The sequence below is a fragment of the Phascolarctos cinereus genome, unplaced genomic scaffold (genome assembly GCF_003287225.1).
Source record: "Phascolarctos cinereus isolate Bilbo 61053 unplaced genomic scaffold, phaCin_HiC Scaffold_2;HRSCAF=192, whole genome shotgun sequence".
In the NCBI taxonomy this organism is placed as follows: Eukaryota; Metazoa; Chordata; class Mammalia; order Diprotodontia; family Phascolarctidae; genus Phascolarctos; species Phascolarctos cinereus.
Genome location: NW_027555625.1, coordinates 391,507,356 through 391,521,174, shown reverse-complemented (window position 1 = coordinate 391,521,174; position 13,819 = coordinate 391,507,356).

The following is a 13,819-nucleotide window of genomic DNA, read 5'->3' as shown; positions in this document are numbered from 1 at the left end:
CAGGGCCTGAGGGAAGTTCAAATGTATTGAACTATGTGCTGGCCTGGATGCCACATTTTAGGAAGGGCATTTACACACCGTAGCCTACTCAGAGGAGGGCAACTAGATGCTGAGAAATCCAGAGAGGATGTCCTTTAAAGGTGGACTGAGGGGAACTGGCAACGTTAGACCGAGAAATGACCCAATAGTTGCTTTCGGGTATCTGTAGAATTATCATGTGGTGGAAAGGTGTGCCTCATTCAACCTGGCCACAGATAACAACACAAGGAGATGGCATAGCTAAGTGACTGGGGCATCGAGTCTGGAATCAGAGAACATGGGTTCAGATCCCACCTCTGACATTCATCACATGGGTGATCTCGGACAAGTCATTTAACCTCATCGGACCTCAGTTTCCTTATCTGTAAAATAAGGAGTTTGAAGTGGCTGCTCAACATCGGTGATCCCATGAATGGTAGGAGCCTCAGATACAAAGAAACAGATTTCAACTCAATACAGAGAAAAAATTCCCCAAGAAATAGAACAGTCCGTAAGTGGAAAGTGTTTTCTCGGGAAGTCATGGATTCGACATCACTAGAAGTCTTCACTGGAGGCTGGACGGCCCTTTGTCAAAGATGGTAAAGCCGATCAACAGACAAGCACAAACATTTATTAAGCACCTACTATATACGTGACAGGTCAGAGGCAGCTGTGGTCTAGAGGACAGAGAACTGGCCTCGGAATCAAGAAGACCTGTATTCAGATCCTGCCTGTGATACGTACTAGCTGTGTGACTTAACCTCTCAGTGTCCCCAGGTATTTCTATGAGACTCCACAGTGTTGGGATTGGGGGCGAGGGAAGTGAGGTACAAGCATTCATTAAGTGCATACTATGTGTCAGGCTTTACAAATATCTCATTTAATCCCCACAACAACCCTAAGGAAAAGGTGCTATTATTATCCCTATTTTACAGATGAGGAAACTGAGGCAAACAGAGGTTTAAGCTCCTTGCCCAAGGTCACACAGCTAGTAAATGTCTGAGGCAGGATTTGAACTTGGATTTTCTTCGCTCCAGGTCCAGGACTAAGCTGCCCCGTGCCCCCTCTTAGAGTGGAATGGTGGCACCTCTAACATCCAAGTACTTCTTTCCTAGCTCCCTGAAGACATATAATAAATCATATTAAAATAACAATAGTAGTGGCTCCTACTTATGGCTTTAAGGTCTCATTCCTCATAACAACTCTTTAATGTGGGTAATACAATGTAAATATTATCATCCCCACTTTAGAGATGAGGAAACTGAGGTTCAGGGGTCAGGAAGCCAATTAGAAGTGTTAGAGCCAGAGTTTGAACTCAAGTCTTCCGACTTGAAAACCAGTATGTTTGTACCATATTCATAAATGCTTTTCCCAATCTCTCTTCATGTCTTCTAGCTCTAGGTTTGAGTAACTAATGGGGCCTGGATGGAAATTAATTACTACTCTTTTTATTATTCTGTTTTATTGTTCATCCATTGCATACCTATACGTATATATGTGTGTATGTGTATGTATGTGTGTGTGTATGCACATGCATATATATACATATATGTTCTGCCCTTGAGATTACACTCTAAGGTGACATGAAACATAGTTCATAAATGCCTATTTCAGCTTATTACATTTGAATACCACAGAGACAGATAAAATAATAGAATTGAAAGGGACTTGATTGTTAGCTAATTCAACTCCAACTATTTTACAGAGGAGCCCCAGGAAGAGGAAGTGACTTGTTACCAAAATTCAGATGGTTAATGAGTATCATAGAAGTAGAGATGGAGTGCTGGAAGTGACCTTACGTGTCCTCTAGTCCACTCACAGACCCCATCTCACAGAGGAGTTAATTGAGTCCCAGAGGAATTAGAGTGACCTACTTAATGTCACATGCATTGTCAGTGTCACAGTTAAGATCTGAACTCGTCTCACCACCGCAGCTCTCTTTCCATTGCATTATGCTATGCCTCTAAGCTGGACCCGAGACCCACTTAACCTGTCTCTTGCAGTTGACCACACTGCCTCTTTCTGAAATAAAATCTAGAGAGAAAGGCTTTAAATTTCCCAGAAACAGTGGCCAAGCTTCATATGTTTCCCTTCCTCTCACTTAAACACACCTAGGAAGGACCAGACCTTGAGCTGGACCAGGAAGGATACCTCCCTAGGCTCCAGCCACCCTCTCCTCCCACACACTCCAGTTGGAAAAGACAGACACTGTCCAGGAACTCCCAGAGTGAAGAGGCCAGTACCGAATATTAGTTCATCCGAGGCACATTCACCCTCAAGTACCCTATTTTTCCAGCCAATAGCCACTCCCTCCACTATCTCAGCAGAACAGAGGCTGAATGGAACATGGTGACTGACTCCATGGGGATGAGAGGGAGAGGAAGGAGTCAAAGATTGCTTTAAGGTTTCAAGCCTGAGTGACTGAGAGAAAGATAATACAAATATACAAAATACAAGGAAAAAGATTTGGGTTTGGGTAAGGCAAGGAATTTGGCTTTCAAGCCTAGGGGGAGGGAGGAAGGGAATAGTGACTTTGAGTTTGATGGCAGAATCCTGCCTGATGTCCATTTAGCCACCACCCCAATGGCTTCCCAATCTGAGGTTCCGACTCTCCCTCAAACTGAGTAGCCATGAGGCAAATCTCTGAATGGAAGATTTCCCTTGAAGTTTACCTCATGGCTAGGTGAAACAACAATGGTTCCCAGTGACTTGACGGCAGGAACAAGCAGAAAATACGTGCTGGAGAGCCCTTGTCATTCAGTGGCTGAAGGCTAGGGTCATGTGCTTTGGCCAAAAGCTGTCACCTACTATGAAACAGATGCCACTTCTCTAAATCTCCCTAACACACAAGGACTCGCTGGGCTGGGGTGGTGAGGAGGAGGGCAGAGTCAGACAAAGAGGCTCCTGGGAAGTTAACTAACTTCCTAGCACAATGACAAGAAGCATCCTCACTGATCCTGCGCTGTCTTAGGCCTCTCTTCATCTGCCAAAGGCCTCTTGCTTTTGAATGAGATGACAAGCCCATGCACAGACTCTGGCCGATGCTCAGAGATAGTCACTCACCTCTCCTCCCAGGAGAAATGTCACTACCATTAGGGGATTAAAGGCCAACACCTCCTAACCTGGAAGTTCTTAGCTACAGTCTTGGATATCGTTGTTGTTTATTCATTTCACTTGTGGCCAACTCTCCATGACCCATTCAGGGTTTTCTTGGCAAAGATACTGGATTGGTTTGCCATTTCTTTCTTCAAGCTCATTTTACAGATGAAAAAATTGATGCAAACAGGGATAAGTGACTTGCCTAGGATCACATAGCTAATAAGTGTCTGAGGGTGGATTTGAACTCAGGTCATCCTGACTCCAGGCCCAGCACTCTACCCATACTATCTAGCTGCCCCCAGTCTCGGATATACCCTTAACCATTTGGAAAAAACACTGGCTGGACATTAGATACCTGGACTGTAGTGCTGGCTATGTTGCAAACTCAATGTATGACCGTAGGCAGATTATTTGACTCTGAACCTCAGTTTCTTCCTCTGTCAAAAGGAAAAACAGCAACCTCATATTGATCCTTGTGAGGATCAATGGAAAGAATTCCTGTGAGAGAGCCTTGAAATGTTAAAAGTACTATATTAGGGGCAGCTAGGTGGTACAGTAGATACTGGCCCTGGAGTTAGGAGGACCTGAGTTCAAATTCGACCTCAGACACAAAACACTCACTAGCTGTGTGACTCTGGGCAAGTCACTTAACCCCAATTGCCTCACTAAAAAAAAAAAAAGTGCTACATTATAAACTATGGTTGTCTACATTACAAAGAGTGACAATGTGATAGAGAAATAGACTTGAAACTAGTAAGATTAGGGATCAAACACTGCCTCTGACATTTACAGGGCTGGCTGTCCCAGATAATTCTCTAACACTTATCCACTGACTTATGATTGGGTTGCCATCTGTAACAGCATTGCCCCCACAGCACCACAAATGGCTGATGTATATGTGATAAAAGAGCATTGGTATAAATGACAGAAACTGGTACAAAGAGTTTCTGCAAGAGCACCTTCCATGCAGCACAGCAAGGCCACATGACAGATATATACTGATTAGACCAGCAAGGCTAGTCTCCATACCACATCTTTGGGGAAACTGAGTCACCAAGTGATTTGTAGCCCAGCACTGAAAAACAGATCTCCTGATCCCCATCCCAAGTCCCACCTGCCAATCCATAAAGCTTCTGTGGCCAATAAAGGATGGGGGTGAGAGCCCCCTCCAGTAGAACGTTGCTAGAGGACTTTATCCACTCCTGTAGGAAGCCTAGCCAAGGCACATGTCACTTTTTCCACAACCCAGTGGGTGTTGAGCAGAGTTCAAAATGTAAATGCCAAGTTATAGTAACACAACTCCCAGGGGACCAGCAGCCAGGATCAGAGGCAGCCCAGAGCAGGGCGGCCCAGAGCTCTTTTTCCTGCTATTAAAGCTTCGGGGGCCTTTTCCTTGCCGGGGTCCCTTGTCTTGGCTAGACATACCACAAAGAAAGAGCCTGATTCCTAGGAATAGACAATGAATGTTTCTGCCTCCCCACAGGCAGGCCTAGAAGGATAGTGTTAAGGGAGAAGCAGGGGAAGGGTCAAATGGTCCAGCAAAGGGTCAAGAACTGGAGCCAGTCAGTCAGAACCTGGGTGGGAAGCTCAGGAAAACTTCAGGATTCGTAGGAAGAGAAAGCAATGGGAGAGAGCATGATGGTTAGCTCAAGGACTGGGAGAATGAAAAACTGATGGGGATGTAAGAAGAGTTCATCCCAACACGACTCGATAAACATTTATTGAGCATATATTGTACCTAAAGCCCTGTGCCAGGTAGACAAAAATGAGACACTCCCTGACCATAAGGTGCTAATGTTCTACTAGCAGGATACAGTATGTACTCAAATAAGTGAAAACAAGTAATTTTAGGTACAAGAGGGTGTAAACAACTGAATGGAGTTCAACTATAATGTTTTAAATAAGAGGTGGCACCTCAAGTAGGCCTCAAAGAAAACTAAGAATTCTAAGAAGCAGCAGTAAGAAGGCCCTGTAGTCCAGGCCCAGGGGACAAAGCTGAGTTCAGGGAACAGCTAGTAGCACATTGGAAATGAAAGAGAGAGTGCACCAAGGGGACTATTATGAACTAAGTCTGGAAAAGCAGGTGTGAGCCTAATTATGGAGAGTTTTAAATACCAGCCAACTAAAGATTTTCCTCATCATCTGTTGATAGAATTGGAAAGAAGAGTCCCTTTAGAAAAGGTGGCATCTGTTTTGCCCAAGATCCACGAAGCCCAGAGAGACAGAAGTAGGCCTACGTTTCTTCTGAGTTTGATATAGAGGGGTTATAAAACCCAGGGAGCCCAGAAATGGTTGGTCCTGCCACTCACTGACTTTCTTTAATTTGGTTCATGGTCTAATTTTCTGAATCAGTCAAAAAATATTTATTAAGCATTCACTTCATGCTCAACAATTGCCTAGGCTCATAGGCTAATGTATCTAAAGCTGAAGACCATCTAGTCCTTCATTTTATAGACTTGCTAAAGGTCAGTGGAGTAGTTGGGATTTCAACCCAAATTGAATCCCCTGATTCCAAATTCAACATTCTTGCCACAGTACCACACTGCCTCCCAAGATGATCTGTGGATGCTGAAGAAGACATGTAAAAAGCACTGAATTTGGAGTGAGATCACTTGGGTTCAATCCTCAGCTCTGCTGTGGGATGTTGGGGACTCACTAAACCTTTCTGAGCCTTGATTTCCTCATCTGTAAAATGAAGATTCTAGATTAGATGACATCCTGGGTTCCTTCCAGCTTTAATGATCCAGTTTTTACGATCCTATGATTCCTGCTCCCATGGCATTTACAATATAGGGATTTGTTGAACAATGGATAAAAGAGACTACCTAATTCAAGGTTTTTGATATAGCACTTCTACATGCATATGGTATAGACAAAACGTGCCTCAATAGTTCCAAGAGAAGGAAGAGCTAGAGCTGCTTTATGAAGATTAGTACTTGGAATCAGCCTCGAAGGGCATCTAGGATTCGAATAGATGAGATGGACAAGGGAGGTCTATTGGGGAAAATGACAAGCTCCAGCATGGAGGTAGAAATGAATATTGGGTGTTTAGGACAGTGAAAGAACAAGGCTCACCGGAGCAAAGACTAGTTGTTTAGGAGTAGAATCATTGAGGTTATGGCTCTCAGAGTTGAAAAAGATGTCAGAGGGTCCATATCTATGCTGAAGTAGCTGAGAACTCCCCTCTATAACATTTCCCAAAAAGTGGCCATCCATGCTGTGACTGAACTACTGCAATGATAGGGAACTCACTGCCTTTACAAGGCATCTCTTTTCCACTCTTGGATAGTTCTAATAAGCTGCTTATGAGCCAAAAGCTGCTTTCTCTGAAACTTCCAGCCACTACTCCCTTCCCTCTGGCCAAACAAACAGTAATTGTTTCAATGTAATACCTGTTTCATTAGGCTGTCCAACAGATTCTACAATTACTTTCCCTGGGCCTATAAGAGCTAAATGGAATGTTGTAGAAATGGCCATTTCTAACCATCAGTTTGGAGACACTGCTTAGAGTGACAATGTGAGAGAGGGTGAAGAGATTGTTTTCCTGTCATGGATAGAAAGAAGATAGAGTAAACAAAAAGAAAGAAGATGAAGATGCCTTTCTAGATGGAACTCTTTTCATCTTTAACTTGTGAAGAGGATGAAGAGAATTCTTGAGAAGAGAATTTTCTTGGTATCTTGAATGAACTAAAGGGAAAAAATGTGCTTTCAGAAGTTAGAAATCATCCGTAGTTAGAGCATTCATGTGAGGTGACTCTGGCTGTGATTTTTCTCGCAGCTAAACTATTGTAAATAATTATTTATGCCTTTCTGTTATTACTGATTACATTTTAAATAAGTTATATAGTCAGTAACATTAATATTTATTTACTCCTTGGAGATTGTAGGTTTTGATCAACTGCTTATGGAGAAAGAGGTTCTGGTATATTAAACAAGTAATGTTTAATAAATTGGTATGGGAGCTCTGAGTTAACTGATTAACTAATGAAAACAGGATTGCAATTTTATTAATTAATGAGAAAATATCTAAACATATCCCTGTTTTGTCCTAGAACTCCAGATGATAAAAATAAATATGGAAATTATTTGAGTATTGACTTGAGGGGTTACCAATAAGTGAATGTGGTTAACCCATGACATTGCTATGTTTAACAGTGGAAATTAAGGTTGAATAGCTAGAGTGATGCCAGGTATGTTGGGTTTTACAAACAAAAAGTCACCTTCACAAGTACAAGATAAGGAACATATGACTAGAAAGAAATTCATCTGAAAAAGATCTGGGGACGTACCACAAATTCAATGTACAATGTCGGACAAGAAAGCTACTGTAAACTTAGACAACACCAAGAAAGGTATAGGGTGCCATAATAAAGAGGTCCCACCATACTCTGTCCGGGTCATATCACATCTAAGATATCATGTGCATATCTGGGCACCATATTTTAGAAAAGATATCAATCAGTCAATCAACAAACTTTTATTAAGTATCTTCTACGTGCCAGGAGCTCATACAGGGCATGAAACAGCCCCCATTCACAAAGAGCTTCCATTTTACTAGGAAAGACAATAAGTACATTTATACTTTTGTGCAGAATAAATGTACAAATCAATACAGAATTGTTAAATCTAAAGTAACTCATGAAGGAGAGCACCAGCATTTGGAAGTGATCAGAAAAAGCTTCATGCAGAAGGCTGTGCTGGAACTGTGTCCTTCAAGAACAGGATTCCTCAGTTTCCAGTTCTTTGCCACTACAAAGAGAGCTGCTATAAACATTTTAGAACATATAAGGTTTGTTTTTTTTTTTCATTTTCCCCCTAATCATCTTTGGATTTTATCTGATGAATTAAAAATGAAATAATTTTTTTTTAAATAGAAGAGAAGGATTCTCTGCAGTGCTGGAGAACAGGGAAGGCATTCTAGGCATTAAGGAAAGCCAATGCAAAGACCTGGAGATGGGAGATGGAGTATTCTGTGTAAGGAACAGAGCAAGTCCATTTGACTTGACCAAAGGATGTGAGAGGGGAAAATAATGAGAATAAGGCTAGACAGATAAGTTGGGGCCAGATTGTGAAGCTAAACAGAGTTTATTTTTTATCCTAAAGACAACAGAGAGCCTCTGGAATTGAATAGGGGTGTCACATGGTCACCTCCTGTGCTTAAGGAGAATTACTTTAGCAGCAATGTGAAGAGTGGACTGGAATGAGGAGAGATTTGACATAGACAAAGTAGGAGGCAACAAGGCAGTACAATGGATGGGATACCAGAAATGCAGCCAGGAAGACCTGAGTTCAAATGTAGCCTCAAACAGATAATATGTGTGTGACCCTAAACAAATCACTTCACCTCTGTTTGCCTCAGTTTCCTCATCTGTAAAATAGGAATAATCTATCTCTCAGGAGTTTTTGTAAGCATGGAATGAGATGATGTTTGTAAAGTGCTTCACAAACCTTAGCACTTAAACCTTAAGTGCTAGCTATTATTATTAATATAGGCAAGAGGTCATAAGTGCACGGACTAAGGTGACAGTCATACGAGTACAGATATGGGGTCAGATTTAAAAGATATTATAGAGGTAGAAATGGCAAGATTTGGTAACCGATTGGATATCTGGGGTGAGGGAGAATGAGGCATTGGGGACAATGGCAGGGAGATGTGGGCCAAGCCAAGGTCAGAAATAATAACCAGGAAGTCTTAAGAGCCCAAACGATGTCTGCAGAGGCTCCCTGTATAGATCTGGCTTGTAACAATGCTTACAAAAGAATGGTCTGGTCAGGATGCATGAAGTGTGGGGGGGGCCACCTGGGCTGCCATCGTGGCCACTTGGGAAACTGATCTGATTATGACTGAGAGATAACTCTACCTGATTACAGCAGAGGAGCAAAGCAATGACTGGAGAAAGAAGTGTGAAAATTCATAGGTGTGGCTTCTCCAGCCACCTGGGCATAATTCCAAGACAGGTCCCAGTCTAGGTGACTGAAAAGGCCCCTGTTCTTCTGAGAAGACGATAAAAATAGCTGACATTTACGTCATGTGTTAAGGTCTGCAAAGAACTTTGCATGTATTACCTCATTTTATTATTTATTATTATTATTATTTCACCAGTGCTATAGTTATCTCCATTTTAAAGATCAGGAAACTGAAGCCTGAGAAAAGTTAAACGTCTTACTGAGAGTCACATGGCTAATAAGTGTCTAAGGAAGAACTTGAACTTGAGACTTCTTGACTCCAAATCCAGAACTCAACCCACTAAGCCACTTAGTCACTTCAAAGATCTTAAGCAGAATATTACATCAGGGAGCTGCCCCTTAAAGAGACTAAGGCACAGCTAATGCTCTTTTTCAACATGGACAGGACCAAGCAGAATGATAGTCACTTTCTACACGAGTACAGTGGAAAGCTGATTGGATTTGGAATCTGAAGACGTGGGTTAAAATCCTGGCTCTGCCACTTATCAGTTGTGACATTGGGTAGGTCCAACTCTTCCTGGCCCCATTTGAAGTTTTCTTGGCAAAGGTAATGAAGTGGTTTGCCATTTCCTTCTCCAGCTCATTTTTACAGATGAGGAAACTGCGGTAAGCAAGGTTAAATCACTTGCCCAAGGTCACACAGCTAGTAAGTGTCTGAGGCCACACTTGGACTCAAGACTTCCTGACTACAGATACAGCTCTCCATCCACTTACCCTCTCTTTTCCTCTGTTTCCCCATCTATAAAATGACAAGGGTCATAAAGTCGAAGACCTTAGGGGTCATCAAGCTCAAAACTGAGGCCCATTAAAATTGTTTCCTGAGGTCACACAGGTAGAAAATGACAGAGCCAGGTTTTGAACCCAAGTCTTCTGACTCTAAAACCAGTTTTGTTTCTAATGCAGAAGTCTCTTCAAACACACCTGAGATTTTATTCAATCTCCAAAGTGCAGCTGAAGTCCAACTTCCTCCTGAAAGCCATCTCTGTCCTCCCCCACCCTGAATAACCAAAACACTGTATGTCTCACTCTTTCAGAACTTAGCACACAGACCTGAATTATTAGTTATCTTTCCTTGTCTTCCTGACTAAACTGTAAGCTCCTTGAAGGCAGAAAGTATATCATACTTCTCCCTTCAGGATCTAGTACAGAAACTTATAGAATAGACATTCAATACATGCTTGTGTAATGAAAGTAAATAAATGAAAGTACAGGGGCTAGAAGCTGGTACTTGGTCACACACACACACACACACACACACACACAGAGTAGAGCAGAAGGAAAGTCCTCAGAGCCTTGGTTTTCCTCCCCTTTAGAAAGGCTGCTACTTGCTGGATGAAATGCTGATTTACTCTTTCCCTTGTGGGTGGGGGGATGAGGGAGGGCAATAGTTACGGGAGATTACCTGGCATATAGTAAGTGCTTAATAAATTCATGTTGACTTGTTAACTGACCTACTAAAGGAAAGGAAAATAAGACTTAAGTAGTAAGATTAAAGGCATTACGGTTATTTTTCTTTTAGCAGGCTGAGGAGATGGCCATACCTCACACCAAGCTCTGCCTTCTCAAGTGGAACTTACCCAAAATGGAACCAAGTCCTCCAAAAAAGACTGGCTCACTTATCATCCTGCAAGCCCCAGAGAAGACCAGTCAGGGTCTGCTGGTGAAGGAAAGACATGTGGCATGCAGGCTACCTTCCAGGCTATGACAACAATGAGGGAAAGAGGCAGGTTCTGTGGGCAAATGCCCAGATGTTCCTGAGGCAAGCTAGGCCTGCAAAGCAGGCAACAGGCACAGATGTTAGTGAGCAGGCTGCAGCAGGGACCAGGAGCCAAGATAAAGGCAGTTCATAATGGAACCAAAGAAAGGTCAGCCCCGAGAAGGAAACAGAAGGATGCTTGCGCCCCTGGACTGGCCCAGAGACCCACAAAGCAGTGGCCTCAGGTTACTGCAACTTCACCACTGGTATCATGAATATTTGATCATGAATTGAATTTTAGGGGAGGGAATCTGAAGGTTCAACATAAAGGGTGCTTTTCTTTAGCTATTCTCCATTTTTATTTCTAAATGCTTTTTAAATAAAGTTGTTCTATTTCAAATGCCTTGTTTGCCTTCATAGCTTGCAAGAGGAAAATGGATTAACTATAGGGAAAGAGCTAAAAACTGGTCAATTCTGATGCTTCCGGAGAGACTTATGGCTGGGACCAAGAGAAGCAACAGATAACAAAGCCTCTAATATGAAACTCAGGTCCACATGATCCCAGCACACAATAGGCCATGTTTTTAGGAAAAGGCTGTGAGAATAGCTATCTCCAAGCACACACACAGCTTTCATTCTAAGGAAGATCTGAATCTGCTTTACTCAGTTCGTACAGGGATGAGCCAAGAAAATATGGATATAATGAAGCAATTAGATTAAGATATAAGGAAGATGAAATGCTAAAAGAAGAAAAGCAAAACATGGGACTTCCATTCCTGAATATCTTCAAGAGTGGGAAAATCAGGCGTCTATATGAGATGATTTGGATGACACATACACAAAAACAGGGGGCTGCACCAGTCTGCTATAGGAGGTTTCTTTCAAGTCTGGGATGTCATCATCATCATCTAAATATATTTCAAAAGCCCATTTTCTTATAAACATCAAGGGATGTCTTTCCCAGCTTCCTCTAATAAATCAGAATGGGCAAAGTCAGAACTGGGAAAGGCCTTTTTTTGTCAGTTCATTTAACCCCCCAAAATAATCCCTCTGTCTAAAATCCCAGAAGCCAAGCTCCTTAAAACTGTTGGCTTATTATCATTCCTGCAAGCACCAGCCTCCAAAACTCAGCGAAGGCCATACAGACAAACAGAAATGGGGGAATGACGACACATTGGCCTGAGGGGTCTGGGTGCATCTGCAATCAATGGCCACTAAGAGTGATAATTCACAGTGACACCCTTTATCCAGCCAGAGCTATCTCTGGATAAGGTGAAAGATAGTACATGTCAAAGTGACTTCCTGGGTTTTATGTCAAAAGAACCAATCACCCTCTGTTCTCATTAGAAGGACCCCAGTCAAACAAAACAAATTCCTACACTGACCACGTCCAAAAATGTGTGCCCCGTTCCGCCCCTTGAGTCCATCACTCTTTGTCAGGAAGTGACTAACGTGTTTTACCATCAGTCCTCCAGAATTAGGATTGGTCAGAGTTCTCAGGTATTTCTAAATTGTTCATTTTTACAACGTTGTGGTTATTGTACAAATCGTTCTCCTGGTTCTTCTAGCATCTATCTCACAGGGCGGTTGTGAGGATAAGCAAGGTAATATATTTACACAATGCCTGGCACATGGTAACTGCCTAACAACTCCTTGTCCCCCTCATTCTGCTCCCTTGAGTCTTCATTGGTTCATATTTATTTTGCTTGATCATGCATATTTATGACAAGGGTTTTCTTATTCTTTTTCTCTTTCTCAATGTGGAAGGGGAAGGTAGGTGTGGGGGAAAATGCTTGTTCATATTTTAAAAATTAAAAAAACAAAAGACCCCGGTCACAAAATCTTTCTCTCTTTTTTTCCCTAGGTTTTCAATCTCTCCTCCAGTCCCCTCTTTCATCTAGCTTCTCTCTGTCAGCCTTATTAACATCCATCTCTCCACCTCAATCACATTGAGCCCCATTAGGATAACGATCATCACCAGAGTGAGCCTTAAGACTAAATGAAATTGTATAGTATGATCAGGGGGCTGCTAGCTTGTACTCTCATGAAAGCTGATAGTTAAATTTTCAGCATTATACCTCAGAAATCAGCAAAAGCTTGATTTGTGATTTTGTTAACTGTCTCTACTTAAGAAAGTATAAAGAAAATGTTAATAATGCAGATTAAACTTAAAAAATGTGTCATATGTACTTTTGTTTTACTTTGGAGAGCCAGTTGTTAAATGTTTATCAGCACACTCCTGGATAAGTAGGAAGGACTTCACTCAGGAGATCTGGATTTGAATCTCTGCTCAACCTGTAAATAGGTATGTGATTGTGAGCAAGTCATTTCCCCACCTTGGGCTTCAGTCTTCTGAGATGTTAGATAAGGGAGTTGAATTATATGATCCCTATGATACACTCTGGCTCTCACATTCTAGGACTGAACTAAGTGATGTCCTAGCTGGTGTCATGAAGGACATTGAGAGACCCCCTTTGGTCTAAAAAATGTCCCACACTCAGATGTCACTCTGCCTTCTGTTCTACCATTCGACTTTCAATTCTCCGAGGTTAGCCCTAGCCATTGGTTGGTTTCCTGGGAGAACGGGGTCACACATGATTAATAATACTTTTGTGTAAATGAGTTTATCAGATGCTTTCCTTCCTGGCACAGCATGAAGACAAAAGGCACCTTGAGAGTGAGCTGTGTTACTGCTGCCAACCCTGGAGAGCAGAGAGTATGGTATTAGATGTAAAACCCTTGACCCTGATGTGGGAAAGACATAGAGAGAAGTGTATAATTTCTCCAGGCTGGGGGATCAGTCCCTAATGGTGTAGGAGAACCTATAAATGAAGATGTCTAGGAGAAGCAACCAAGGGAAAGTCAATTAGCAGGAGGAAATAACATGTCATTGGCCAGGAAAATAGGAAACTGGTACTTCCATATATCCAAAGGACTCCTGGGGCACTCAATGTGCTGTTGGCCACCAACTTTTCAAGTCAATGCTGATGTTTTATTGTGCTCATCATTTGAGCTCACAATTATTTGTTGTTGTTTGTC